Source organism: Lepisosteus oculatus, chromosome 8 (genome assembly GCF_040954835.1).
Source record: "Lepisosteus oculatus isolate fLepOcu1 chromosome 8, fLepOcu1.hap2, whole genome shotgun sequence".
NCBI classification, from domain to species: Eukaryota; Metazoa; Chordata; class Actinopteri; order Semionotiformes; family Lepisosteidae; genus Lepisosteus; species Lepisosteus oculatus.
The window spans coordinates 53,332,297-53,355,870 of record NC_090703.1 but is presented as its reverse complement, the minus strand read 5'-3'; the positions used below and the strand labels follow the sequence as shown (position 1 = coordinate 53,355,870).

The following is a 23,574-nucleotide window of genomic DNA, read 5'->3' as shown; positions in this document are numbered from 1 at the left end:
GTAAGCCAAAGTTTGGCATCCACAGGGACATAACTTATGCCATTGTATATCAGGAAAGCAGGGTGTCTGGACTTTAAAATTATCCAATCTTCAATACAATTCTAAATGCCATAGGAATACAAGACTTTTCAGGGCATCAGTAAACACATGTGACTCCCTGTACTTAGAGAAACTCAAATATTTGCACCAAAATCTCTGTCCTGCTAATATTGTGCCTGTGAGATTCTGCAAGAATAGGGTCATAACTTGACAGCTAAGAGTTAGAAAAGCAGTTTCATGTAATGCATAGATCCTTTAAATCTGCACAGTGGTCTTGACAACATTGTCTTGAAATTAAATAATTCTGAATTCTGTTAAGATATCACCTACACATATAAATGCTGTTTTTCTGCATTTTATTCAAGTTTGTTTCTTTAATGTAAAGTAGCATTAAATGAAAAAAAAAACATCACAGTTACTGTAGTACTCACAAAATACCACAAACAGAGAAATATGGCAAAGGTGTCCACTTAAACTATTTGTGTAAAATATCATTTTATGAAGAGTTTGCAGACAGTGTGATGTGACACATTTTATCTGACAATAAAATGTCGCCCTTTCTATCTACTGAGGGAGTTCATCTGCAGACAAATTTCACAAGGCCACTGAATGAATCACACGGTCACCTTAGCAGACACGAGAATACACATCCTGAGGGGGCATTCATCATAGCAGGTGATTTTAATGATGCAAACTTGAAGAAAACAATGCCTAATCTACATCAACACATCAACTGCCCGACGCGCGGAACAAACACTTTGGACAATGTTTACAGTGTTAAGAACCAGTCAACGTTGGTCGGATGAATTTTATGATTTTATATTAAGTCACTGTTTTGATACCATTGACTGGCAGATCTTCTGCAAAGCTGCCAGAAAAAATATCAATCTGTATGCGGACTATGTTACTGGCTACATCAACAAATGCATTGAAGATGTGGTTCGCAGGATTACTGTTCGCACATACCGAAATAAAAAACCATGGGTAAATGGCAAGATACACGCCAAACTTAAAGCTAGGACAGCAGCTTTCAATTCTGGCGACATGGACAGACACAAAAAATCCAGATACGACCTCAGGAAAGTCACCAAAATAGCTAAATACAACTATAGAGTTAAATTAGAGTCATATTATCATGGCTGCAAGACACGGGACATGTGGAGTGGTATATGCACCGTTACAGACTACAAAACGCAACCCAGCTATATCACACAACAGTCTTCCTCTCTTCCTGATGAGCTAAATTCAATCTATTATCGGTTTGAGGTCAGTAACCCATATCCAGCCAGGAGGATTCCAGAAATCCAGGACGGAAACCCACTGATCATATCCAGAGCGGATGTGTGTAAAGTTTTTAAAAACACCAATCTATACAGGGATCCTATGATGCTATTCCTGGCCGTGTTCTGAAAGCATGTGCTGACAAGCTAGTAGATGTCTTCTTGGACATATTCAATCTTACTCTAGCTCAGTCTATAGTTCCTTCCTGCTTTAAGAAAACCACCATTGTCCCCGTTCCTAAGAAACCCAGAGTCAGTTGCCAGAATGACTACTGCCCTGTTGCACTCACACCAGTTTTCATGAAGTGCTTTGAGCGGTTGGTCAAAGCATACATCACCTCCTCACTGCTTGACACCCTAGACCCACTGCAATTTGTGTATTGCCACAACAGGTCAACAGAGGATGCTATTGCCACTGCCCTCTCACACCTGGATAAGAAAGGAACATATGCTGTTTGTTGATTACGGCTCAGCATTCAATACCATAGTGCCCTCAAAGCTTGTCATCAAGCTCCAGGACCTGGGACTGAACACCTCCCTTTGTAACTGGATCCTGGACTTCTTGACGGAACGTCCGCAGGTGGTAAGGGTGGGCACAAACATATCCTCTATCCTGACTCTAAACACTGGAAGGCTATGTGCTTAGCCCTCCCCTCTACTCCTTATTTACCCATGATTGTGTCGCCAGGCATAACTCAAACTCCATCATTAAGTTTGCGGACGATACAACATTCATCGGCCTGATCACAGATGGTGAAGAGTCTGCGTACAGGGAGGCAGTTGAAACCCTGGCAGCAAGGTGCCAGGAAAACAAGAGAGTGGTGAAGTCAGTGCAGCTCATTGCCGTGTGTGAGCCACCAAACATCCAGGATATCTCTTCACCTAGAAGTCTTAAGAAGTGCAGGTCCATTCTCAAGGTCCATCCCAGTCACAAACTGTTTTCTCTCCTAACGTCAGGTAAATGGTACCAAAGCATTCAGTCAAAGTCCAACAGATTCTACTTCCAGGCAATAAAACTCCTACTGTAAATAAGACTCCTAAATAGCCAACCTGCAGTTCCTTCACCAAATCACCTGTAATAGCTACATGGACATACTGTTTTCATTGTATTTGGCATACTGCGCTACTTGGACATAATGTATTGCATACACCCTGGACACATACTGTAGCAGTTCTATTTATATTTTATTCAATTTCTATTGCATTATTATTGATTATTATGTAACCTTATTTTGTAACTTTAATTTTGTGATTTTTATCCCCCCCACCAGTGAGCTCGTAGGAAAGACATTTCATTGCCAGCAACTACCGCCGCACGCTGTATTGCTGTGCATTTGATAAATAAACTTTGATTGATTAAAACTTTGATTGATTGATAGATACATTACTAAAATTCTTATTAGAGAGTTAAAGTTTAAAAAAACAGACAATAAGCAGAGGTTAAAGTGTAGTTAAGTAAATAGCACGTTTCCACATTTTGCAGTTTCAACAAAGGATCATAATTTTAGAAATTAAATGCATACATAGATCTAACTGAATGAAAAGTAGTTTTTATTTAACCCAACCGGGGATTCTTAAGCAAACAAACACAAGAACAATGTGACACTGTAATGAGGATAATTATTTTCACTTGAGTCACTAAGCACAATAGCTGTTAATTATCTTCAAATAAAAGAGTTTCCACTTTCATGCCCATTGAGTTTATTGAAAGGCCAACTTCCCTTAGATGTAGAATAGCAGGTTTAAGGTGTGTTGTAATGTGTAGAAAATTGCATATACAAACATGCACAACATAAGAAATGTTCTATACTGATTTATAAGCTTTTTAATAAACCATGTTGCTTTTATCTAAGTTATGGTAAATCCTGTTCTCCCAGGATAGGTTGATATTGACCACTGCCAGAATAAAAAAAGCCAGGTGTCACAGTAATTGTGTTAATATAAAATCATTAAAAGAAATATGGATTTTTTTCAATTATAGCCATTAACGTAACACACCTGTCAAAATATAGTAAAAACTAGTTGCAGTATATTTTGTAATAGTTCAGGTGGGTAGCTGCATCAACATGTGTAGTCTGCAAAGGAACAAGTAATAGGTTTAGTCCATGCTGAAAAGAGAAGAGAGAAAACACTATGTTTCGGCTGTGAAGCCTTTTTCAGGTGTGAATAAATAAAATAAACTCAGACAAAACTCAATATAAATAGAGCTGCTACAATATTTGTCCAGGGTGTATTCGATACATTATGTCCACGTAGTGCAGTATGCTGAATACAATGAAACCTGTATGTAAAAAAACTGGTGTAAAAAACGTAATGAAGTACTAATGTGTAGTATCATCTCTCACACAAAGGATATCTCCTGAAATTATTTTAAATATAAGGGAGTCTAATATACGTATATAGTCAGTTTTTTTAAAGGTTTTATATTTCTATTTAAAAATCACACCAGTGTTCATCGTCTGAGACACACCAAACTTATTGGACAAATTAAACTGGAACAAACTCCCAGAGGTAAAAACTAGTGTGCCATTTAGTTGTGTATTTTTATTGTATTGTCTATTTTTATTTATTTATTTTTATTTGTCACTCTATTCAACCAAAATAAAATGGTACCCTTTCTAACTGTTGATGTTTTACGGTTTTAGCACAGGGTTCTGTGGTGCCATGTTTTTCATGTATCGTATTTTTAAAATATTTTGCAGATATCCCCGGGTGTGTCTATTTCATTGGAAAGAGTGGCTTACACTAAACAACTAAGAAGTGCAAAAAAGAACGCTGCTTGGCCAGTAGTATGTCCACTGCTTATGTCAGCAGTTGTTAGTAAAAACGGATAATAATCGCTAAAATAGTGATTGGTGTCTTAGAAATGCCTATATTGATCCCAGTCTTTGATACTCTTTAATCAATAGAGTTGCAATTGTCAGATAGAATGGATATCTCATGTCTTTTAATATATTATTTATTTTTACCTCCAATTGTTGACAGAAATTTTTAAAAAGTCATGTGACTTTGCTTGGAATTCCAATATCTATGAGGCTGTGTTAAAACTTAACATTTATAAACTGTTGAAGCTAATGTCAATACTGAAACAATTTGACATACTATTATCTATATTCTTCAGTCTCTAAATATCACTAACACCCAACCTTAAAGAATATTTTTGTTTTTAGACATCACTATTTATGAAAATGGAATTAAAACAATAAATCTAAGCTTGATGATTTGTTTCTAGCAAATTTTCCCATAGTATTTAGAAGTAAAAACATTAGTCTATGTTTTCTTATTTATAGATCTAGAGACAATGAGGAAATTTTAAAAGCCACAATAACTTCAAAAGAATATTAATTACAGTTCTTGTGTGAATGATTATTTAAAATATTTTATTTTTATATATGTTAAGTAAATTTTGAATAAGAAATAAAAACTGTTGCATTTTGATTGGTAAACTTTAGGTTGCCCACAAAATCTTTAATTGTAATTTACAAGTTTCAAAGGATTTTTATAACCTGACCCCCAGTAATCTGAGTATGTAAATCACTGAGATGTCCTCAATATATAATCATGCCTGATGAACTTGTGTGGGTTGGTAACAGACCTTCAAGAAACAGGATATCAATACAAATTTCTCTGAGCTCCTGGCAAGATGACACTGTGTCCCTGAAATAGTCGAGACAAAGTGACCCCTCAGCTTTAATACCTCAGCATTCTGTTCATGTAAACAGGCTAGGATGACAAAGTTAGCCTATTGCTCTTTTGCAAAAGCAGTAAAATAATTCAAGCTGAGTTAATGGCCTTGGCTCCAATTAATTTGATTGTCTGTAAACTGGGATACATGGGCTGTCTCAGTGTGTTTGCCACCTCACCATCCCCTCAAGGAAGCTCCCACAATACACCATCCAGCCTGACAATGCAATAATGCAGCAAATAATACAGAGTGATTAAGCAGAAACCTACCTGGCCTTACTCACATTCTGCTCAGCTGAGGCTACTGCTAATGCACTAATGAAATGTAATTACTGGAATTAAACAATTCCAGCCCTAATGTGTTTATTAAATACTACTGTTCCTATTGTTTCACAGCTGGTGTCTGGCATTTACCTATTCGTGTTAACATCACCAATATACATTTAAAGGTACTTAGTTATTATTTTTTATAATACTCACATCCTTCCAAAATTATTTTTTGAATAAGCTTCATGAAATGGATTTGCTATTACTTGTGTTGATGCAGTTCATTATACTGTACCTGTCCTTGGTAAAAATATATAAGAATAAAAACACTCATAATTTGCTTCATATTAAGGTTTTCAGAATATTATATCAGTACTAAAATTATTACGATACTACTGAAACTATTTATAACTTTAATAATATAAAAAAATGGTAGCATTACTAGATAAAAACAGAGAAAACTAGAAAGCAATACACTGAAATCATGGCAAAATACTTTGAAGCACAGAGGGAGAATGATACAAACTGGAGAAGCCAAGCCAAAGCACAAACAGCTGCATGTTATAAACAGTGAAATATTATGAAGTTATTAACCCTTTCTTTGCTTTACTGTCTGTATGCAACCAGTACCAGAATGTTTTGAAATTGATAGTGAAAGGAATTAAACAGGACTGTCTAATGTTGTTAGATTCCATAGATTTCCATGTTCAAGCCAATCAGACTCAGAGTACCAGAGTTTATCCTGGTTTCTGAGGTTTTAAAGACATTACTGGGATTACCTCCAACAGGTGGCTCTGTGGCTAAGGATCTGCGCCTGTGACTGGAAGGTTGCTGGTTCAAATTCCGCGGCTGGCAGAGGAATCCTACTCCGTTGGGCCCCTGAGCAAGGCCCTTAACCCTAACTGCTCCAGGGGCGCTGTACAATGGCAGACCCCAAGCTTCTCTCCCTGTCTCTGTGTCTGTGTCTCCATGGAGAAAAGCTGGGGTATGCGAAAAGATGCATTCCTAATGCAAGAAATTGTATAGGGCTAATAAAGAAACATTACATTACAGTGCTGGTCAAGATTTATATAGCTCAGTGTTCTAGCACAACTGGTACAAGATACCTCTCTCATTGTACAACACCAGCATCTGGAGCTGGGACTAGTGGCACCAATTATGAGTCCAGGGACTTAACCACTATGCTACATTGCCAAGCTACATTACACTACACTTCAAATTTTATTTTCAATTTATGGCTATTTTCCTTGCATTATTTACAAAGGCTTTTGTAAATAATTAAGAAAAATGTTTTTTTGTGATAGAAACATCAAAATTTATCACAAACAGGTGAACTACATTTCAATGTTATTTTTGTAGTGAATATACTATTGATTTTTAAAAAAATGATTTTTTATTATGCGTGTTCACATTATATGTTGCAAAGGTGTGCAGATGATCAATTTATTGTTATGTTCAATAACATTGTTCAGGAATATTTATTAGTTTTTTTTAGTTTATTTTTTTTAATGGCAACAAGTATTAAGTATTCACTGTTGTTTTTTTCTCGCCATGTGAAATGGGATTTTGAATTAAACTTGTTTTCAATAGTTATTTTTGCCTTTATAGACCAACAGCAGCATATGCAGCTGAGGCTCATTATGGACCATTTGAACCAGATGAATACTGAACAACATGAGGTTCAGAAGGTAGGGAATCCATTTGTGTTGAAAACAAAAAGGCATGATTAAGAAGTTGTTTGGCATAAATTCACCCACTTCCCATCTGGGATTTCCAAAGACACCTGGTTATGCTAGAGCAAACACATTATGAGCTGGTTTCTAAGTTTAATTAACCCGTTTATGGCCTCAACTCAAGACTTGCTTTTGGCTGCCTTTGAGCATGGCATCTGTTCGAACTGGTTACAAATGAATGTTTTGGGATCTTTCCAGAGCAAATAAAATTACTTACTGTGACTGTGTTGGGATTATACCTGTTTATATGGATACGATATTACTTTGTAATGCTTAGATCTATAAAGAAAAAGTTGTTGTAATGGTGAAAGGGAGGTACTGTATCTAAAACAAAGTTTAGGGTTTCTAATCACAAAATCTCCTTCATTCTTCTTTTGAAAACATTTAAAAATCTTTACGTAATAAAATCTAAGAATATACAATAACATGATTTTGGTAAGAAAATAATTAGACATATCTTCTATGGTAAAATTTCAAAACAAAATTTATATTAAAGCAATAAAACACACTTACCTTTAAAAGTGAGAGGCAGCAGTAATCTGGCTTCATAGATTAAACTCTTGGTACTCTCAAACAAAGCCATAATGTAGGTCACACAAAAGTAATGCACATTATCAAAGTTACAACTTAAAAGACAAACTTTGCTTGCCTAGGTTGAAGTATGTCTACACGCTTTGACGTAGTTGTGATTACAATTGAACTGTACGTTGAGGAGAGGGTTTGTTCTACAGTATGTTCTTGTTTATTCTTTTCATTGGAAAAGCAAAGTGAAAGATATACATGAGTATAAATAATTTGGGAAAGCTCACTCACACTTTTTCTTTTTTTTTTAATTTACACTTGAAAAAACCATCTGCCCTACAGACCTTCACCACTTTCATGATCTGATCTGTAAGACAGATAAAGAGGATATTCACCACCCCCCTCCTGAAATGTACATGTATAATAATGCAATTAGAACTGCAGGCTACAATGTGTGGAAGAAGAGAGACATTAAAGTGAGTAGTTGGTGTTCTATCTTTTCACTTTCAGTTAACAAAACTTAAGACAGTTAAAAACACTATACATCTCTTTTCCTCCATATTTAAGTTGGGTGTTCTGTTGAATAAATGCTCATTTTATTTTATTTTAATACTTGTATATGGCAAAGAAACTACATGAACCACAAACTCTCAATAAGGTACTGTACCAATATATTTTTAATTGATTGAACAGTTTTGGAAACTGGTAATTGTAGTTTAAAAAAACATTTATATTTTGTATTCTTGGTAATTCATGTTGTATTATTGTTAAAAGTATTACCATTTTCAAAAATGTTAGGGACTATCTTTGAATTCCCTGCTTACTATAAAAATGTTTCATCCTGAAAATAAATGCAAGGGAAATTTGGACATCAAAGAATTTAAAAACAATTGTATACAGTAATCTACTTCTCTATTCTATCCAGTTATTTTACTGAAAGTAATATAGTAGTCTATTTTCCGTTAAAGAAGTAATTTCAAAATATCCTTTACACCTTTGAAAGTGCACACTGTGATGGTAAAATATTTTCAAAAGATACAAATTTAGAAGGTAAAGAAATGAGCAGATAACTTTTTTTATTATTGGTTCTGATGAATATGTTTATTTCTATGTATTTCTAACATCTTTGTATCTGAAGCTGTTTGACTTTAGGGGTTATAACTAATCTGGATTAAAAGGAAAGCAATCCCAAGTAACATTATTTCATTAATTCTAAATTATTCGACTTCTGAGAATCGAAGGACAGTTTTACTTGTAATCTCAGCAAGGGAAAAATATGTTTTGGGTTAAAAAACTGTTGTGCAGTTAAAGTACTGCTGTTATTACATAATTATCCATAATATTTATATTATGTAGTAATGTAGTTAATATGTATATTATGTAGTTTCTACCAAAATATTACTGGAGGAGCTGCATTATTAAAAACATAAGGTCACAAATGAGGGGACATCATTTGACCCTACTCGTTTCCTTAGCTACATGTAGAGTATGGATCTGAAAATTTAATCTGGCAGGTTTTATAAGGATTTCAGGGAATCTGCTTCACCCAATATAAGAGCACAAAAAAGATTACAAATAAGAGGAGGCCTTTGGTCCCATCTGGACAGGTTGATAGTTCATAGTTTATTGAGGTGGGTAGCTGCGTCAGCATGCATAGGCTGCAAAGGAACAAGTAATAGGTTTATTCCATGCTGAAAAAAAGAAGAAAGAGAACACAACGTTTCGGCCGTTGTTTTGGCCGTTGAACACATTGTTTGTGAGAACACAACGTTTTGGCCGTTGAACACATTGTTTCTCATTTCATCTCTGATGGCCACGACCACTGTAATCTCTCCGTCTGTGTTCTCAAAGACGGTTTTTCCGAACTCATACATCAGAAGGACCACCGAAACTAAAATTCTTCTGCAGCTAGGATCACACATTCTCCCTTCCCTTAACGACAGACTACTGTTCCTCTTAAATTTTCTCCATTCATTGGAAGTTTCATTTCACACATCTCTGCACCCATTCTGACTTCACACCTCTTGATTGGCCTCTCTTTCTGTCCCCTGCTCCCGCCTCTCACTCCTCCTCCCTCCCAACCTTTGTTCTCCCGCTACTTTACCTTTGCCTACTGCCCTGTCTCTCTCACATCTGAAGAAGGCTCCACGGCCGAAACGTTGTGTTCTCTTTCTTCTTTTTTTCAGCATGGAATAAACCTATTACTTGTTCCTTATAGTTTATTGATCCAAGGATCTGATCCAGCCATTTCTTGAAGGAAGCATTGATTTCAACCACTTGGCAGGATAGCTTGTTTCATACTACATACAAGGAAAAAGGAATCTTCAATGGTACTTTTTATTTCTTAATTATGTCCAGAATTTCATTATTCATGTGCTATCTCAAGGTTCAGCATATAACTCCCATCCTCTGGAAATTGCACTGGGTCCCAGGAGTGAAATCGAAGGTGCCCTTATGTGTAAAGCACTCAGTGGTAAAGCTCAAGGTTACGTCAGACTTATTGCATGTGTTTAGTCCAAAACTGAATCAGAGATTTGCTCTGCTGCTCCTATTCTGCTGAAGACCAGCCTCTACACAGTGGTAAACAGAGATCTTGTGTGCAGCCACATACTTGTGTAACTCACTGACCAAATCTACAGTTTGAAATGTACAGATGCAGCCATCTAGAACGTGTCTGTGCATGTGCTGCTTTAGGCACCGTTGTGGACGTGTGGCTTCCCAGTTGTCAAATGCAGGACTGCACAACTCTGTACACACTACAACTACCATGCCACTGCACACGGGTTTGCTCTCAGTCAAGGTCAGGTGTGAGTGTTCACAACTTATATATATAAAAATATATTTTAACCAGTTAGTAAAACTAATAAATACCACTAAAAATCCTAAACATCATCATGTTTGTTGGTTAGGATTTTTTTAGATTATATGATTTTGATTGATGTCCAATCTTGATTAATTCTTACTTGACAGCACATACTACAAATACCAGAATCCTTGGACAGCAGGGAATATTTCTTAAAAAGACAATTATCCATTAGAATAACCAGTTTCCAAGTTTGAATTACATGATTAGGACACCTCTAAAAATTTAACAGCAAACAACTTTTGGCAACTGCTGGCAGCGTTTTGAGTGAGGGCAGGAACTTGAAAGCCAATGCTCTGTTCATGAACTGCTGGGTAATTCTACAAGTGCAGTACGTTTTGTTATATGTGAAGTTTAAAAATCAATAGAAGCAATATGGATATACAACACTTTTTTAACTTCAGGTGTAACTGTTTTGTTATTATTAAAATTGTCTAAAAAAACAGTCAGCATTACAGTTTAATATTTAGGATTTTCATGTCTTTGATATTATGAAAAGCTTTGAAATATAAAATGGTATTTATTCTGATATTCCAGAAATGTTACTAATACAATTATTAAAAAAGGAATTTAAGGAATACATGGATTTTTAACATATTTTGAATTTTAATACTTTTATATAATTTTACATATAGTTGAAATAATTAACATAATGGTTATTATGTTTAGAAGGAACCTCACTAAATAAATATTCCTTCTTGCACTATTAATTACACTGTTTCTATGGTGGATGAGTTCAGTACAGAAACTGCAAGGCAGGCACTGGAACAGACCTGAACACAGGCAACAGACTGGAAACTCTTGCTACACAATTAATATTTCTTTTGAATCACCAAGACAGAAACAGAGGATTTATGAAAGGAAATGACACAGGCAGGCTGTGAGCCCTGACAACCTGACATGCCGGAGAGTAAAATATTTTGCCTAGAAGTTATAAAAGTAAATGCAGAGTGACTGAGTGACACCTAATAAAAACAAATTCTGCTGACTGTGACGGCGACAGAGAAAATGAAATATTTAGTTAAGCAGTTTGTAAGTGGATAAAAAAAGTGTGAGCAGCCTGACGAGACTGTGAAATTAAAATATGTGATGCTTACTGTCAGTGAGGCTGTCAACAGGAAAGCAGAAAGCAAAGTAGATAACTGAGCAAGCTTGTGACAAACCAAGAAACGAGCTGTTGTTAACTCACTTGCGCTAACTTGGCTTGTCAAAAACAAATCTTTCCTTTGGAAAGCAGAGAATCAAAGACTGTCCACAGCCAGTGTCAGTGTTGTCCTCAGATACTGCAGGTACCTAGAGTTACACCTATGATGAATTATGAAACAGTGCACTGACAAAACTATTGCTATATTTCTGTGACAGTGACCTGTGCTTGGATTTACGTCCGGTTTTGAATGAAGAAGCTACTGTACATATTAACAAGAATGTATGTAACTGGCTAGACTCTTTTCTTTCATTTTCAATAAAGAAACTGACTGGAAAATTGTGGGTTTGGATCCCAGATGGGGACAGTGCTGCTATAAGCAAGGTACTTTACCCACCATGCTCCAGCAATCCCAGCAGTATAAATGGGTAATGAAATGTGTGTGGTTATGTTAGACAACTTTATGAAAAATTACTGCCAAATAAATTACAAGATATTACACAACAGATGACACTCTCAATAAACATCCTATTACAATAAACACTAATAACAAGCTTCTCAGATCAGCAAGAATTTATTTATCTGATCTGTATGAAAATCTGCTTGACAGTATTGCTCCTACTCCCCTATTAATGTTTTAGATTAAGACACCTGTGATTCATACATGGTTTGGAATCATAATTATCTATCTAAAGAAATATACTGTAGCATTTTGTGGGCAGTTCTTCATTATTTCACTTAATGAGTTATTGACTTCATTATCACTTTTTCATTTTAAATATGTCTGAACTATCAATGATAATGATAATAATGACAAATATACTTTGCATTAAAATCAACCTTTATCATCCCACACTTTAAAATTCATAGAACTATTTTATTAAAATATACTTTACACCAGGAAATATACTGTATGTCCTGTATGAATTCTGTGACCCAGCATGTGAAAGGGATCAATGGCAGAGAGACCATAAAGTGCAGAGCCATCAGACTGAATAAAAACCAAAGCATCAAGCAGTAGCTGACAGTCAGAAGAAAGCCCTTTGTAACTAGGCTACACACAAAAACCTGCTTTGACACAGGCCTGCTGAGCAGGCACATAAAACTATTAGAAGTGTCATCCTTGAGATGGAACAAGAAACTGGAGCTCAGACTTGTTCTCATGTGCCAGTGATCATAAAGAGTTAGTCAAACCCAGAGCAGGGGGTCCTCTTTCGCAGTGTTTGCCTCCCTGCTGAAACCCAGCATGGGGACCGGACTATCTAAAAACAAGCTCTAAGAGCTCCCTACTCAAATTGCACTTACTGAATTCAGAATTATCAGACTTTCAAAAGTGAAGGACATTTCATTTTGATTTGGAAAGGTATAAGAGGGCTTGAAGTCGAAGAGTTCTATGAGAGAACTCCAATTAACAGTACCATCCTACCAATTCCAAAGCATTAACCATACCTTTACTGTCCTAGGATATTCACACAGTACCTACAGAACCCTACTGAAAATCTGGACTGGATCTCAGTCCTGGGAGCCCCGTATAATTAGTTTTTGAGTTTTAGCCATCTGTTGCCAATCCAATTGCTTAGGATCCAAAAATAAGAAACTGCGGTATGCAATTAGCATTTGCTGATGTAATGCTGCCGCAAAGGGCTATGAGGGTGCTGCTTCTTCCAAAGTTCCCTCACAAAGGGAGGGAATGTAATGCTGCCTACAGCAGAAACACCAATGAGCGGTGCTTCTGTCTATGAACCTTGTGTTTCTAAAAGACATCAGCTGTAGAAAGTCATTATTTTGACTGAAAAAGGTGATTTGGTGACATCTTTTTTATAGTCTGCCTGCTCCCCTAGAGATAGAAATAGAGGGCTGGCAGCAAGTCAGTGCAGAACAGAGAAGAAGTATGTTGTTAATAGTTAACCCGACACATTTGGGGAACAGCATTAAACTGACCAGAAGGAAGCAGAGATAGTGATTCGGAAATACGGTGTGGGAGTGTGTTGTTGATGTGTTGTTTTTCTCTTCTTCTCATGTTGTTTTTAATAGGGCAACTCTTGCCGGGCATGTTGTATGTTAACGGGCAGCTACTAGTAATGCAGCTTAGTAAAATGAGTAATTGAAGAGCCAGCAGTATACAGACAGGAAATCAAAGAGCAGACTGGTTGGGCACAAGGGACAACAGCAGCTGCTACTAGTGTATTAAAGAAAGCCCAACTGGCAGAACCTGGGAGGAGCCAGGTCTGCTAGTGGTTTGTAATGGGTGTGTGAGATGCAGTCTGGTAGGTCAAGATGGCTGTAAGCCAACACAAAGTCGAAGGGCAGCCTGGCAGAGCACAAGGTGAGCCAGCAGCTGCTAGTGTGCTTTACAATTGGTATACCGCAAGCTCATCACAGATCCACAGTTAGGTTATCACTCAGGTAGAGTGAGGAAGTACCTGTTAATACACATAGGCTTTCCTGATATAACACTGGTCACCTTGAGTCTTTCAGTTTTCCCCAGAGAGGGGACACGTAACATGTATTTTCTTAGAGGAGAGTACTAAAAAATTAGTCCAACACTGTGCTAAGGTGTGCTGTTGGCAGGGACCCACCTCAAACAGTCCCGCTAGTGTGAGCTGCCCCACACGGCATCACACTTTATAATGTGTTAATCTTACAATCAGTGAAAAAGATCAAAGAAAAAGGATTGGTTCTCTCCTGAATAAAATATAATAGTTTTGATTATATACAGTATATCAAAACAAAATATAAAAAATACATTAAACATTAAATTTGCTGGATTTCCAATTATATATAAACTGCAACAAAATCCAGTTTCTCTCCTCTGAAAATGTGACTGCAATTTTAGGAACAGAAACACAACTCGAGATAAACAACAATTTCTGTTCTCAGGAACAGTGAAAGTCAGATATACAGCAAGAACCATGCGTCAACCACAGCTTGTTGTCTCCTTAGAGTTGAGGTAACTGACACTGTCTAAAGAGACAGCATGAACAAAAATCAACATATTCAGGGACTTTAGAAACTAAAGTGTACATAATTTGGAAACTAAAGAGCTGGATAAAATCATTGTTACAGATACAGACAACCACTTTAAAATGATAATTCAATCTTATACAATAAGTCTAACTAAGTTATGAATGTGTAAAGGAAGAAGTGTTTATCATGGGAGATTTTAATTTTCCTCACATACGTGGAGAAATTTACAAAGATGTCCACAAATGAAACTAAAATGGTAGACATACTTCTTACTCAGTTTAGCACCTTCAAGATGGAATACCTTTAATTATCTATTTTTACAAATATTCAACACAGAATGAGGAAAACAGGTGAGAAAACCACAGAAACTGTGTTCATATGGAAAGCTTAAAGGTTTACTTTGAAACTACATGGGTAGAGTCTAAAATAAAGTTTTACAAAGGTGTAAGGATAGCAAAATCAGTCAAGATGGCAGCTCTAGCCTGAAATACATTTCTCTGTGGAGAATCTTCTGTTACCTTCAGTCACCTGACCGGTTGCTGGAAGATGATTGGATGAGTGATGACTTAAACATACGAAATCAAAACGTCTAGGAGAAGAGATTACAAAAGATCCTGTAAGGAGCTAAAATTCTGTATGACAAAGTTTTGTTATTGAAGCTAGTAATAGCTTAGCTGCACAGCTATTGTTTGAGAGGGAGAAAAAAACTTTAATAAGAAAAATACACTTTAAATACAATAAAATCACTGTGTTGTACCTTATGGATGCATTTGTCTTCTTTCCTGAGATCCGCCTATAAAAATATTGGTCACTATGACACTCTGACCCCTGGAGGTGTTACACTGTGATTTAAAAAGGAATTGCATTCAGTTCAAGAAATATGATACGATACATTACGAGCGTATGTAAAAAGGACATTAGAAAAGTATCTCTACTTGAGAAAAATATGTGAAAGGAACTTAAAAAATTTTAAGTAATTCAACAGCAATGTTCTGTATTAAACACTATTACAACAAAAAAGTGTTATAGTTATTAGAAGAACAAAAGACATCTCCAGGGTCTTATGACATGTTACTAATTTTATACAAGAAAATATGACGTTATTCATAGACCATTATCAAACCTCTTGTAACAGTCACTAAAGATTGGCTAGAATTGCTAATATATAAATCAATCCATAAACGGGCTACAAAACTGAATGAAGTATTCATAGACCAATAAGACTTCTTTATGTTTTTTTGTGTTTAAGGAGTGGAGATCAAGATTAGAACCAATATTAGATCATGCTCAAGTGAGAGTGACAATTGGAGAGAGCAGACTTTAGTGAAATTAGATCCATCTAATAAACTCTCTATTTGTAATTTATTGTTTTTATAATAAATGTGTTTTCCCAATTAAGAAGAAATACATTGTTTATTCAAAGCCAATATTTTATTAGATTTAATCTTCACACTTCTATTAAGATTATAGACAATCAGTAGTCATTCAAGGTATTCAAGGTAAAGCACAATACATCCACATTGTATACATGTTGATTTACACTGATTTTCTATATCACCCATTAATTTAGACCATAAAAAGAAACATAGAACATAGCAACCTGATTAAAAATCCCTCCTGACCCCTTTCCTTGTCTTAGTTTCACACTATGAGGTATAATTGGTACAAACTGAAAAGCACGCATGCTGTTTTTCCTCAGGAAAGGTAAATTATCCAGGATAATTTGAATTGTAGTATTACTCAACATGGCAGATTAAGTCAATAGGGAATTACTTTCCAAGTGTCTTGGCTGATACCCTTTTCACACAATTGTAATAATACTGAAAATCAAAATTGGATTGTAGTGGAATGTAGTGAATAACAGCCACATGTTTTCAATGCATGCTAATTGTGCCACATTATAAAGAGTTGGAAATATATTTAATACAGCAGAATGTTCTGATTTTATAAAATAATATTATGAGAAGATAGATGGCAAATTAGTACTTTGTCAATTTATTCACATTTTTGATGTGTTGCTTTTTCCATGTTGTAATTGTTGTTTTTCATTGTACTGTGTCATTGTACAATTACCCAAAGCACATATCAACAAAGTCTGAGTTGGTATACTGCATTTTCTTTACAATTTCCAAATGTCAATTTAAGGTTTTCATTTCCAGTGAGAGAGAACAGCTTTGAAAAAAATACATGTTCTTGGCATGAAACAACCACAAGTTAACTAAAAACTGTCGCAACACATTTTCTTTTATGGAAATAATAAACATCTATATAGTGTATAGTACAGCCCCAATGAGTCAGTGCTCACAGAATGCAGAGCATTTAAATTAAAACAATCAGTTAACTTCTTACTGATGTAGACAAAAAACACACCAAAGCTAAGAAGTGTGACTTTTTCTACTACATTGTTAGTGAAGTTCCTCTTTTAATAAATCTTTCAATCATTTAGTGTTTTATATATGTAATAACACCACTGAGCAACATTTCTCCAAATGTTTGAAGCTCACTCTGTGACAGAATGCTAGACATTTGTGGTTCCATGGTCCCCAAAACAGAATAGCAGCTAAATAGCAGGTCAAATTGCAGGTTTATAATGCTGAAGAAACTGTATGCAAAACAATGGTTGGAAGCAGAAATGTCTATATCAATATCAAAGGCAGGAAAATCTCAATTCCACAGCAAGCCAGCTGTGTAGGAGGGTGGCTGCCAAATTCCAAGCAGCGGTTTCCTTGCCTGCCAACTCCTCATCCTGGCCTGACAGATTAATGGGCACCAGATAAATCACATCTTACTTTTCTCTTGAAACAAAATAAATCCAAAGTGACCTTTGGTTCCCTGCCATCCCTCGTTCCTCCTTGTCACTTCATGTATACAGTATAAGTTACCACTGCACTGTTACCTATCGGATGTGTAGTTATTATACGATATACAGTAAGCCCTGTATACACTGTATGCATATATTATTTCGATGCATACTGTATATGGTTACAGATAGCTATATTGTATGGTTGTACAGATATCTTACCTGTACAGGTAAGTACAGGAACAACATCTCTGATGGCCCCAACTCACTCAAACTGCTTGGAAAGTATAGCAAGTCAGTCAGGAGACTGTCTAGTATGAGTTACTATAACAGCTCATTACATTAACAATCAATATCTTTTAAATTTACTGTACATCCATAAGGCATAAGGCAGTTAAGACATTCCAGTATTAAAACAAAGTGAAAACCCTGTTTTAGATTAAAAGTTCCATTATTAAATATCATATTCTACCTGCTTCTTACTGGCAGTGTTTAAGGATGGGGTTTACACAGTTCAGAAACAAAAGAGCAAACAATTCTTGCTGCTCATTTAGGGAGCCTAAATTGTTTAATTTAGTTAATGTGATGGCTAATTAATCTATATAAAGAAGTATGGAGTAAATTGTCTGGGCTTTACTGTTTTTGTTTAATTAAGGTTAAATAATTAGTAGCTGAATATTAGATTACACAATATTCTTTTTTAACATGAAAAGACAAATGTTCTTTGGCAATAACATGGCCAGATATTACCTCAAAATTCAATCGAGACTGTCTGTATTTTTTATTATACAGTGTGCTTTGCCACCTTTCTAGCCTTCCAGGATGTTTTTTTAAATATTCTGTTATTTCTTTTAGTTTTGCAGGGCTGCTGGCACATTAAAATCAAAGCCTTATCCCACCTGCTGATCACAAATTCCAACACCAGGTAGATGGCAGGTTTCCGTTGGGATGAAGAATTAAACCTCTAGCAAACTGAAAGCTAGATTCAAGTACAAGGTTAGCAATTTGTGATTGGACAATATGGCACTTTTTGTATTTAATCCAAGCGCTAATATAATCTACATGTATAACTCCAAATACTCCAATGTGCACTACCTCTGTAACACACCAATTGTATGACTTAGATGTCAAGTGCAGGGATATACTATATATAGCACTTATTTAAGTTATTTTATTTGAGATGCCAGATTTAAACCTCAGACATATAGCTTTTTATTTTTCCATTATACAATTGGAATTATATAAAATATTTCTATTAAAATTAAAATATCAATATCTTAAAAACTATATGGGGAGAAACACCACAAATTGCATTAGTGTTTTTCATTCTTTGCTATAATGCAAAGCTCGTGGAAACTATAAATACTAATTTCACTGCACGTATAACGGTTTAACTGGCAGATGTTTCTGCCCTCATTACTTCACATTTTTCATTTGCAAAACACAGCAGGGGAAATGTGTAGACTATTCACACTTTACTATATAATTAAACCACTGATATATTTTTGACAGAAGCAGAAAAGGATTTTAATACTTGATTTCCAGTTCTAAGATCATTGCTTTTTGCAAGTCAAAACCCCAAAAAGAGGAAAGAGCTCAAAGTGACTGTAGCAAAGCATCAAAATTTCTTGAATGATTAGACAGAGTGTTAAGAGCTCAATAGGTTGCAGACCTTATGCAGATTTTGCCTCAAAAGGGATAAGGAATAGTTAACCAATGCTGAGTTTTATACAGATTTACATAAAATGATTATTAAAGTGATTATGTTCACTTAAAATCACTTGTTTGAACATAAAGAATGTTTTTGTTCCAATATGAGTGTGCGCATGCATGGAACTATCCAAAGTACCATACATATTACTGTATATGGTATGTATTATCTGTATTAGTCTACTGATTACAAATAGAAATTACTGTACCTCAATGTAAAACAAAAATAGCAGTTTAGACCTTGCTGTCCCAGTACTTTGAGAGGGCACTGTATACAGCTATCACTGTGACAATAAGAGCTAAACTATCTGTGTTAGGAATAAAGAATGTCTACCATTATTTTATTGTACTTTTTAACATCATGTAAAGTTTTTTCTTCCCCAATTGCAGAGGCTAGCATTCAATTGTTCAATCAATAGACACTGACAGAGTTGATTTGTAAGAGAAGTTATTTTTATATGACTTGTATTGATCAAGGATGGTGTGCAGTCTTTTCCTTCCACAGGGACATGGTCATCTGAAGGAAGCGCAAACTGATTTGGTTCATATTGTTATGGAAAAGGTGTCACAACAATCAACGTCCTCTCAGTAAAGAAGACGAAAACATTTTCCTTTTCTTTCTCTTAGGACTTCAAAAATGAATTGAGCTGTGTCCACATCCACATCAAAAGAGTATCAGACACCTCTGGAGCATGTGGCTCCATAGCATTGACACATAGTATCAAGTTTGTATAGCAGATGTTCCATGAAAAACCCTGCCAAGTCTTAGATGTAATACGGTTTAGACATCGAATAAAACACTGATTAGGAGGATTCTTCTGTTTATTATGCAAAAGAACACCTTACATATTAAACCATCATCATATTTCAGGACAACAGAAGATAAACTGTATAAACATTATATTAAAAATCATTTTGTGGACCTTCTAGGCAGAATGACCATAAATTCAAAGAACAGCACTTACTTATTAGATTGAAAGCTTGGAAAAAAAACGCATTCTCCTCTCACAGTGCAAAATACTTCTTCCAAGATATTGTAACTGTGCTTGTGAGTGCTAGTACTCTTTTGGTTATCACAACTTGATAAGATCAGAAAAATGACTGCAGACTTTTCAATCACAATTCCACCAAATTTTTTAGGGGAGATAGTTGTCTTCCTCATGATAGACATACTTTGCCAAGGATGATGCAGCAAGAACAGAGAATATCTTCACTAACCTAAAGGTTACTAATTATCAGGACTCTTGCAAGTTATACACTCTCAAGAGTGGAGGGGTAATGATTTTCAACTGCAGGGTCAGATGTGCTGACAAACCAAAAACTCAAACTCCCACTGCTGAATTTGTTTTCTTGGCAAGATTACAGTTCAGTTATCAGGCTATTAAATATGTTGCTACAGTACCTTGCACTCAGCCAATTACATCCTAATGCATAAAACTGCCTGAGGCTTCCATGGTTAACCACACATAGAAGTAATTAAATCTTGCCTGCCTGTGTTACAGGGATGCATCCAGCCTGCAGCACACCAAACAGGTATTGTAATTATCCCCCGACACAGTGCTTTCCTCGATATGATAATTACCTTGCCAGAAATAAACACAATTTACATTTTTAAGGATATGTGTGTTTGTGTGTGTGTCCTGTATTACAATGGAAAATTGTCTGTTAGTAAGCCATAAAGACATAATTGAGCTGACGTCCCTCACTGTCATCATTAATAAACCCTTTATACTGTTATTTGATTACTCACCTGCAAGCTAGTGTTAGGTGAACTAACACAACATCCATGCCCAAAAAGCAAAAAAGAACTAGAGAAAGTATTTTTTCTAATACAGTTTTTCCTTTTCTCTTGCCAGAATAGCTGCTAATGCATTTGCTGCTTGGCTGGCTGCACAGATTGAGATCTGCAGCAGCACTTCCACATTTACAAACGCAAGTGAAAAACAATAACATATTTTCACACCTTCTTAAAATTTAGCTTCTTGCCTCTTTCTTATTCAAGGCTAATTTGTCTTAAAAAAACCCTTAAAATCCAACAAAAACATATCAGGCCCAATACTTCAACAAAACTCAGAAATGCCATAACAAGACGTACTTTGGTATCTACATAACAATGTATGTAGTTTCCTAGAAAAACAATCAAAAGAAACAATATTTAAGTACATAAATGTTTAAATACTGAAGATTACACTACAGGAACAGTGAAGAGTAAAAGGGAAGTAAAATATTTTTTTTTGTCAAAACTCTGAGTATGTGTCTGTGTAGCCACTGTACACCTTTCAGTGCAGAATTAACCTCTGGTAAATCATCAAACAATTCTTGGTTAAGGAGTCTCTGCAGTACTGAGGCAAACAAATCTCTTCTGGGATAAAATCTAGGATACCCCATCATGATCAACACCCTACCGTTAACACACTACCAACGACCTAAGGAGACATTTTACATGAGCTACATCAAATCAATAAACTGAGCAATTTAATTGTTGTAGCATAACATTCAAAGAAAAATCATTGTATTATGATGTTTGTTTTAATGGTGGTTCTTACATTCCTTAGGAATGACATATTTTCTAAGTATGAAGAAAGGGAATCCTGGACATTTCCACAAAAGTGGACATTTAACTGGGCAGAGGTTTAATTAAAAAAAATCTATTTAAAAGGTTGATGAGATAAAGTCACTTTCCTCCCCTCAGCTATGACTTCACTCTTTGGCATGGGATAGAGAAAATAAACACACAGAAGGTTCTCCATAAACATAGGAGGAGAAGGAGAGCAATTCTGGGTTCACACTCTTGAGCTCCTAAGCCCATAGGTCTCTGTTATTTTGAATGAAAGCAAAGAAAAAAAAACTCTTATAAAAATTAGCCAAACTCTGAAACAGGTCAGCTTTCACAGTACTTCACATTCTTGTTTTCCCAATGTAAGTCAAAAGCATTGCCTACTGTACATAAGGTCATTATTATAAAGAAATATATTACCATCAGATCAGCCTTAACATTATCTCAATAAATGTCTCCAACGTTGATGTCCTCTTTAAGTAAAAATGATTATAACATGCATATGCTTAAATTCTATTAATATTTGAACTCTTAGAACATATTAAATTAATCATAAAGACAAATAAACATTTTTATTTGTATTTTCTGATATTTGTAGATAAGTAAAAAGATCTATAACACTAAATCATAAAGGAGCAGATTATGAGCAGAAATTTCTCTTAGTTTCTGTTTTATTCCCTTCAAATACATATCAATAGCACTTAAATTTGCTATAATCTATAAGGATGTGTGTGACCTTTAGGCAAATGGTATTCACATTTGCAATTAATATCACGTTAGTAAGTTAAACGCATTTTAACAATGCATGTAATATGTTGCATATAATAACATAAACCTTTTTGTTTCACATTCTTAATGCATTCCTTGAGTATGGCTTCACAATTACTAGTACTAACTCCATTCTTCTAAATTCCATCTTAAACTGATCTGGAAGTGCACCTTAATAAGAATGAGCATGTAGTTGGGACATTTACTTTACCTTTGGTATTTTTCTGCTGGATAACACCTCCAGTGTTTACAGAGATAAGATAGCCTGTTGACACCTATTTACTCAGTGTGTGCTGCAGGAGTTTGGAAGCAGTGTGTACTGTACCTCCAGGCTGATCTGTAGGCTAGGTTATAATGCGTTAATTCAGCTGCTACAGCTCAGCTCCACACAAGCAGTGTTGACTGCAAAATACAGTAGTGATCCCTTTAGCCCATACATTTTAATTACATGAAGGCACCAAGACAGACACACTATTGAAAAAAAGGCTGAACTCTCATCTAAATTACAGAGTAGATGAATATACATTGCAAACGTGCTTCACCCAAAAACACTGGAGTACAGAGATCACTGTAGACAAGCAGTGTAAGATTCTGTCGTTGGTTAGGGTATCTATAATACCCTGACTTTGAATGTTAAGTACAGCATTTTAAAGACATGAAATGTAAATGTGTAAATAATATAATTTTTGAATTTGCTCAATGTCCTACACTTGCCATATCTTAAATGTCTATCTCAGTCTATCTGCCATAAAAATACAAGAGTGGAATCAACAACATATTACTAGTTCAGAGAACTGATTACTATCCACTTGGAACGATCTTGTATCCTATTATGTGTGCATTCCTTTTAGTAAGTAACTTGTGAATAAGAATTTTAAACTTTAAGAAATTAATAAAAGGTGTTTTAAAATCAGCTACACTCTTGATCAGCACCAGCAACAGATTCTCAAACATTTTATTTACTAAGGTTTTGACAAAATTAAGTCTGCGCTGTTGTCCTGCAGAAGACTACGGACCTGTTAGACTGCAGCTTTTAGAGCTTAGGTACTGTCTGACTCAGCAACTATTTTCCCTGTGGTGTGTGGGGAGATGTGAACACTGAACATACCATACAGAGCCCTGACTGACTGCCCTTCAATGAGCCCGCCTGCTGTCTGCCATTGAGCAGTGGCCAGTATTACAGTTTCAGATTCCCTTAATGGGAAAAGGGTTGCTGGCCATGGATCCCAGAGCTTATTAA

At 35.6% G+C, this 23,574-nt stretch overlaps 1 protein-coding gene across 3 annotated transcripts in view; it reads right to left on the bottom strand.

The window, feature by feature from the left end:
• The window catches only part of aff2 (AF4/FMR2 family, member 2), a 193,316-nt gene that overhangs the window by 33,843 nt on the left and 135,899 nt on the right, over window positions 1–23,574 (bottom strand). The window lies entirely within an intron of this gene.